The sequence below is a fragment of the Acipenser ruthenus genome, chromosome 6 (assembly GCF_902713425.1).
Source record: "Acipenser ruthenus chromosome 6, fAciRut3.2 maternal haplotype, whole genome shotgun sequence".
In the NCBI taxonomy this organism is placed as follows: Eukaryota; Metazoa; Chordata; class Actinopteri; order Acipenseriformes; family Acipenseridae; genus Acipenser; species Acipenser ruthenus.
In genome coordinates this window covers 27,696,736-27,704,461 of record NC_081194.1, presented here as the reverse complement: position 1 = coordinate 27,704,461, position 7,726 = coordinate 27,696,736, and positions in this window count along the sequence as shown.

Below are 7,726 nucleotides of genomic sequence, written 5' to 3'. Positions count from 1 at the left end.
CCACATTTGAAACATCTCATAGTTTCAGAACTAATAACAATAATATACATTACATTTAATATCAGGGCATTCACAACCAAGCGGTATCACTTTTAACAACCTTAATTTTTACATATGCACAAAAAAATTACCTAAAACCCCATATTTACCCTCTGCTTAAGCCCAATACTGACAGTGATGCCCCACTGACACAGTGCAAACATGCAATAAATAACAATATATATACCAACCACATAACAATAAAAACCAACATAAAAACATTTCCTTTTTTTTTTTTACAGTTGACAATCAGGAGAGCAAAAAAATTCAAACCTCACAGGACTAGCAGCAGCTCATTATTATTTATAGCACACAAAGTCCCTTGAGCTCCCCACACCTGCTCAAAAGTGTCCAAGTCCTTGGTGAGAATGTAGTATTTGAAATTCAGGCAAATCCTGGACTCCACTAGTCTTGAACACAGAGAGCGCACTCTGTACTTCCACACGCCCAACCTGGGTCTTCCTGCTCTTAAGTATAGCCAGTTTGGCCTGCCCCACCAGGAAATTTGCCATTTGGCACTTATGCTTATAGCACTTTCTATACTGCACCCCGAATATAAAACACAGTGGGGGAGAAATCCAGGGTGAGATCATTGAATACTCTCCTGAGTGCAGAGAACAATAGCTTTAACCTGCAAAAGCGGTGGAAAAGTATGGGCACGTGTCTACCACATGGGGGTTCAAGGTGTGCGTGAAGGCATTAGTGGCAACAGCAGTATGGAGAGTTCTCCAGTGCAGGTCTCCAGATCTCTTGGGCAATGGGGGCTTGTAAAGACTACTCCAGGCAGGGCTGATACTGATGGGAGTGTCAGGGAGGGACTACAGCTGCTGGCGTTGCTGCACCTTCACACACATGATAAATGGCCTCCTTATCAGCTGTGGAGAGAGAAACACTGGACAACATGACAAATCTGTAGGTGGCTTGATATATCCGGAAGGGGGGGGATGGTGGAGCTCAGGGAGAGGGCGGGGGGGGGGGGGGGGGGGACTAATATTCATATTATCAGGTCAGTGATGCTTTGAGAAAACCTGGTTCAGCCTCTCTATAGCGCCACTGGGGAGCGCCAGAGAGGAACCTGGAAACGATTATTTCTGACCTGAATCTTATCCTCTTAGCCATGCTATCAGCGCTCACCCACTGAAAGTCTAAAAGTTCCCTTACTTTAGTGACTCCTGCACTAGCCAATGCAGAAATAAAAGCCTGGGAAATTAAAATTTAAATAAAAAAATATTCATTAAAGACCAGTGGCTCTTCTAAAAAACAAACAAAAAAAAAGAATAAAAAAAAAAATCAGGGTCTCTCCTTATTTGGAACCACTGCCCTATCCTGAACACTGTCCTATAAAACCCTGGGAGGAGGGACAGGTCCTGTTGTTCTGCAGCCCCCTTGGCACACCGCAGCCAACATTATCCAAGGCAGGGGGTAAGAAGGGTCCTGGGGTGCACAGCAGCCTCTGAGCCGCCTGTAAACGGAATGCCGCCAGCCTGCTGCTAATGTCGACAAGTCCCTGCCCTTGTATAACATGACCTTCCTAACCCAGTGCAAACCGTCCCAGAAGAAATCCAACAAGACTCTCTGGATCTGTGTGACAAGCTCCTGGGGGGGGGGGGGTCTGGGGGGATGAGGTGAAACTATGCCAGAACATATAGGCCGCCAAGCTATCAATGCTCTGACCTAGAAAGAGAGCTGGGGGAGCAACCAGCGCCACATCTGGACTTTCTCTAAAAGCGCAGTCCAGTTTTTCTGGGTCTCCTCCGTGTCACCCAAGAACACCCCTAGAACCCTGGGTCCGGAACGGGTCCACTGCAACCCAGCAGGGAGGGCAGGGGGGGCTCCCCCTCCCATGCCACCACCAGGTGCGCACTGCTCTTCGCCCCATTTTATCCTGGCTGAGGAAACCCTCTCAAAAATTTTATTTCTTAGCAGACGCCCTTATCCAGGGCGACTTACAAAATGTTACAAGATATCACATTATTTTTATCCAGGGCGACTTAGAATTGTTACAAGATATCACATTATTATTACATACAATTACCCATTTATACAGTTGGGTTATTACTGGAGCTATCTAGGTAAAGTACCTAGTCCAGAACCCTAACCGCTACTCCACACTCCACACTCCACATAAACTGCTCCTGACACTGGCAGAGGGCCTCTACATCCTGCTGGCCAGACACACAGACGATCACAACCTTAACTGCCTGCAAAGGGTGGGCGGGGATGGGCAGGCCGGTGAGCAGCTGCCTCAGCCTATTTAAAATGGGCAGCAGTGTGGAGTAGTGGTTAGGGCTCTGGACTCTTGCCCGGAGGGTCGTGGGTTCAATCCCAGGTGTGTGACACTGCTGCTGTACCCTAGATTGCTCCAGTAAAAACCCAACTGTATAAATGGGTAATTGTATGTCAAAATAATGTGTAAAAAATAAGGTAATTGTATGTAAAAATAATGTGATATCTTGTAAAAATTGAATAAGGGTGTCTGCTAAGAAATAAATAATAATAATAATAATAATAACAAGGGCTCTATGGAGAGGGAATAAAGCATTCCAGACAGGGGGAAGCCCTGCCTGATGCCTCTCTGGACAGGAAACGGTTCACTCAGGCCACCATTGATCTTCAGCACACTGAAAACACGACAGTACAGGAGCCGTATGTGGGCCCGAAAAACCAGGCCCATCCTCAAGGCCTCTAAGACCTTGAATAAATAATCACGATCAACCTGGTTGAAGGCCTTCTCTTAGTAGCTGCCATTATGTCCCTAATTAAAAAATGTTATCAAATATGAACCTGCCAGACACACAGTACGTCTGGTCGGGGTGTAATACCACTATCATCACCACTCTCAGCCAATTGGCGAGGGCCTTGGACAGAATTTTATAATCAATCGACAAGAGGGCCAAAGGTATAGAGGAGCAGCAGCCCATCCCCCAGTCTCTCCTGCAGCACCATGAGCAGCTCCGGCCCCAGCAGAGCCCAGAACTCTTTACAAAACTCTGTGTTGAAGCCATCAAGCTCCGGCGCCCTCCCATTGTTCCGCCCTTGCAGGGTGGCGGTGAACTCTTGTAGAGTCAGCTGGGATTCCAGTCCCCCTGCTTCCTCCTTTGTGATCTCCGCTGAGTACAGGCCTCTATAGAAACCTGCAGCATCTCCTCTGTGTTCTACCTCCATATAGACTCATTCAGACTGCCTGTGGTACCTTCAGTGTACTGCTGACAGAGGAGTCTGACTTGGGTCTTCCCAATGTCTCACCACTGCCTGAGAGTTAAAATGACACAGTTGTGCTCTCCACCCCTGCCAGAAATAACTAAAGCCGTGCTTAATATTTGCAGCAGTGTGGAATAGTGGTTAGGGCTCTGGACTCTTGACCGGAGGGTCGTGGGTTCAATCCCAGGTGGGGGGCACTGCTGCTGTACCCTTGAGCAAGGTACTTTACCTAGATTGATCCAGTAAATACCCAACTGAATAACTGGGTAATTGTATGTAAAAAATAATGTGATATCTGTATAATGTGAAAATAATGTATAATGTGATATCTTGTAACAACTGTAAGTCGCCCTGGATAAGGGCGTCTGCTAAGAAATAAAAAATAATAATAAATAATAATAATAACTATCCAGTAGCAGACGGTTGTATAAATGCCAGTAGGCACTGCGTGTCATACCAGAGGGGATAGAGCACAGCAGTGTGACCAGGCAGTGATTGGATAGACTACTGGGGGTGATCGTGCAGCCTCTGCATGAATTTAAATGATGTCTGGATGAATAAAATCTGTCCAACCTGGCCAAAGGACCCTGACCAGAGCCACCAACTGTGAACTGGGCTCCAAATGGTTTCTATCTAAATCACTGTCCATAGTACAGTTTCAATCCCCCCCATCGATCAGGGCCTCCTCTGTGTCACAGCCTGCCAGTGCATCACCAAGAGCATTAAACACTTCAGTTGTATCTTGGCTGTTTTTAGGAGCATATATATTTACAAAAACAAACTGCATGTTTCCCACCTTAACCTGCACCATCAACACTCTGCCTTTGACCAGCACTCTCCAAGGCCGAGCTTTCCTGGCCTCCCTCAGCCTACCCGATAGACTCCCCCTCCTGGGCTGTTGTTGCCACTTCTGCCTGCTGCTCAGTTTGGCTTTCACTTACCTGTACGGTTGTTTTTTTTTTCTCAGTGTAATAGAAATGTTACAGAAAAATAGAATTGGCTCGACATAATGTACTGGCATTTTGTACTCCTATAACCTTGCTCGCATAACCTTGTATGCTTTGCCTAAGATAAAGTTTGTTACAAGGAACCGCAAGATGCCTACACTGCATCTGCGGCTGTGAGATAAAAGGATGAGCCAGACGTGTCTTTTTACACGTATATACCCAAACCACCCATCCTTATGGGCAGCAGTGTGGAGTAGTGGTTAGGGCTCTGGACTCTTGACCGGCGGGTTGTGGGTTCAATTCCCAGTGGGGGACACTGCTGTTGTACCCTTGAGCAAGGTACTTTACCTAGATTGCTCCAGTAAAAACCCAACTGTATAAATGGGTAATTGTTTGTAAAAATAATGTGATATCTGTATAATGTGAAATAATGTATAATGTGATATCTTGTAACACTTGTAAGTTGCCCTGGATAAGGGCGTCTGCTAAGAAATAAATAATAATAATCCTTTTATCTGCTTGCTTAGTTTTATGCCACGTATGCATAGTTATAAGTTGTTTTTCTTATATGCTAATACCTGAATCATCATTGGCTAACCCTCTGCCTTGCTGACAGTTTTAAAGTATATAAGAAACTGATCTAACTCTGTATGTTGAAACACTGCTCGATAATTATCTAGCACTCTGTGTGTTGAGAGTGTTTTCAGTTTGCAAACTTAAGAAATAAAGGCCTGTGTGTTTGGAACTCGCAGTCTCTCTTCCTTTTATTTAGAATTCCACGACATCAGACAGGCATCTCTGAAGACCTATATGTTCATTTGAATACATTTCTTTTTCTTTTGGTAATTTTCACTGTCTCCTTTATCTAGTATTTCTTCAGCAATTGTATTACAGGCCTGAGCTACAATCTCTTCCTTCTCCTGTCCGTCTACCGGCTCGTCTTCATTTTTTTTCCACCATTATCAGAGTTGACTGCAGGCTCCGCTCCTTCTCCCTGGCCACCATTAGAGAGTGACATTAGGATGGGCTCTGCGGGATTCCCATGCTGAACTGAAGGCTGCAGGAACGGGTTGGAGCAAGACTGAAGGCTGCAGGAAGAGCAATACAGTACCAAACTTTAATTTGTCAGACAAGCTACAAGAACTTTAGATGTTGTAATATTAAACCAATCAATATGAGATGTTGTAAAATTGAACCAATCACATGCGTACTCAGACTTCTGGGTATCCATGTATTTACCAAGACAGACACTCATTTTAATTGACACACCCCATTTAGTGATGTCACTGGCCCACCCATTCAATTCAACCCCATTGCATCTTGCTATCGTTGATTGCAACTAACATTTACAGTGAAACTGTAAAATACCTAAACTAATTTTAAATATGTCAACCGCAGTAAATAATTGGATTAATTAAATTTATTGGGAGCTCAAGTTGGAGTGACACTCAAAAGACTGTGGCCCTTGAGTTTTTTCTTTTCTGTTATCAACACATTATGCATGATAAAACGGTTTGCAGTAGGGTTGTGTGGTTGTTGTTATTCTTGTAATAGGTAATATGGCAGCAGTGAATGAAATTTTAAAAATTCAACTGGGAACAGGATGAGAATGAAAAACACACACAAAAAAAGGGTAACCCGAAAAATATCCTGCCTGAAAGGTATGTCATACAGCAAGAGGTTAAAAGAAATCAGTCTCTTTTCTTAAATATCACGGGACGGGATAAGAAATGTTTTGACAAAACGGAATGGGACGGGAATGAAAACTAATTATATGGGATGGGAAAAGTTTTGGTGGGACAGGATGTAACAACTCATAAAATACGAAGTCATAAAAACAACATAATCATTCCCCGCTATCGTGTATTTTAGTACAAGACTAAGGTCTTGTTCTACATTTTTTAAAATCATAAATACCTGTCTTCGGAATGATATGATATGGAGCCCAGCGGCACCCTCCTTCCATGGCGGCTCAGCTCAGCAACCAGCAGATTGTTTTTTTAGGAAGGGAGGCACGTTTGAAGTCGTCACCCTTCTATTTAAAAAAAAAAATGCCTTATTCATTTTTGAAGCAGAGACAATGTTGTCATACCCAATACTGCTTCCCAGAGCTATCGCACAGTCCTCCTCTGAAACATCCTCCTGGCTCACTATTTTTAAACCGTGTCTCACCCACCTCCCCACAAACTCCCAGCATGCAGAGAGAGAGAGAGAGCCATGCAGAGGACCCCCTCAATCCGCATAGGGATGTGCAGTGGCTGTAGCGAGGTGCGGGAGGTTGTCAGCGGCTTTTGGGGGGGTGGGGGAGGTTGCATGAGGCGACCGGGATGATCACAGGCCCAGGGGGTTGGGGTTGTTTCTGGGGCTTGTACTCCATTACAATAAAAAAAGGCTGCTCCGGCACCACTACACCCCTGTCTCATGCCCTGCATATAGTGATACTTATTGTATAGTGAAATTAGTGTATCTCTATACACCTAATGATAAAGCAGGATAATATGAACATAAGCAGAAATAAAGAGAAAGCTAAATCGAATTAAAGTGTAGATACAAGATTGGTATGACAAGAGTTTATGTTGATAATTTATTTTGTTTGTTTATGTGTATTTGTTTGCTTTTGTCTGTTGAAGTACTGAAACTATTGCATGTTGTGTGAAACTGTGGTTAGGATGGCCAAAAGGTCAGTGTCAGTGTAAAACATGTGCTGACATCAGTGTTGTTTGAGGGGGCCTCCGAGTGCATTAATAAAAAACCAGAAAAAAGTCTGGTGTAGTACATTGGACTTGAGAGAGCAGCAGGAATAATTAAGGGTGTGGAGATGCTTCCTTCAGGCCAAACAGATAATTAAAGGTATTCTGTTGCTAGGTTATCTTCACTTACTGCAGCACTTATAATGAACTGAAGAGAAGCTGTGCAAGATTCAGAAGTGTGTTTACTGATAAAAACAGGGTTATTAACATGATTAGTGAATACATTAATGAACTGTGAAAAGGACAAGGGTCTCTAAAATGAGAATATTGCCTACAAGTGACCTTGAAAAATGAAATATTTAGTATGGAATTTTTCAGTTTTTATGATCCCTTTAACTATCATAGGGCAGTTTTGTCTGTTGCCATAATCTTACTTTACTTATCAGTCTCTGGATTTGAACCTCCTGGTATCAAGCCCTTTCTTTAACCACTGGACCACCAAGCCTCACAAGTTTTTTGTTCTGTCAAACACTACTTTTTCTGCTATAGTTATATATTCTACAGTAGATTGTGTACATCACAAATTAAGTTTTACATAGGGGTATGTGACGGAGCAAGGTCCCTCACCACCCAAAACCACCATCTTAGGGCAGCACCAAGTATGAATGTAGGAGGGGGTTTATCTTTGACATGTTTATTTTATTTTTGCTTGCTTTTGTTTGTATATATTCTCTCAAGCACTTAAGTACATATGATTGTTTGTATATGTATTTATTGGGTGATTTTACAGGCCTGTGTTCACTGTGGTTCTTAATTTATTTATTAGGTTATCTAATAAGAAAATGTAGA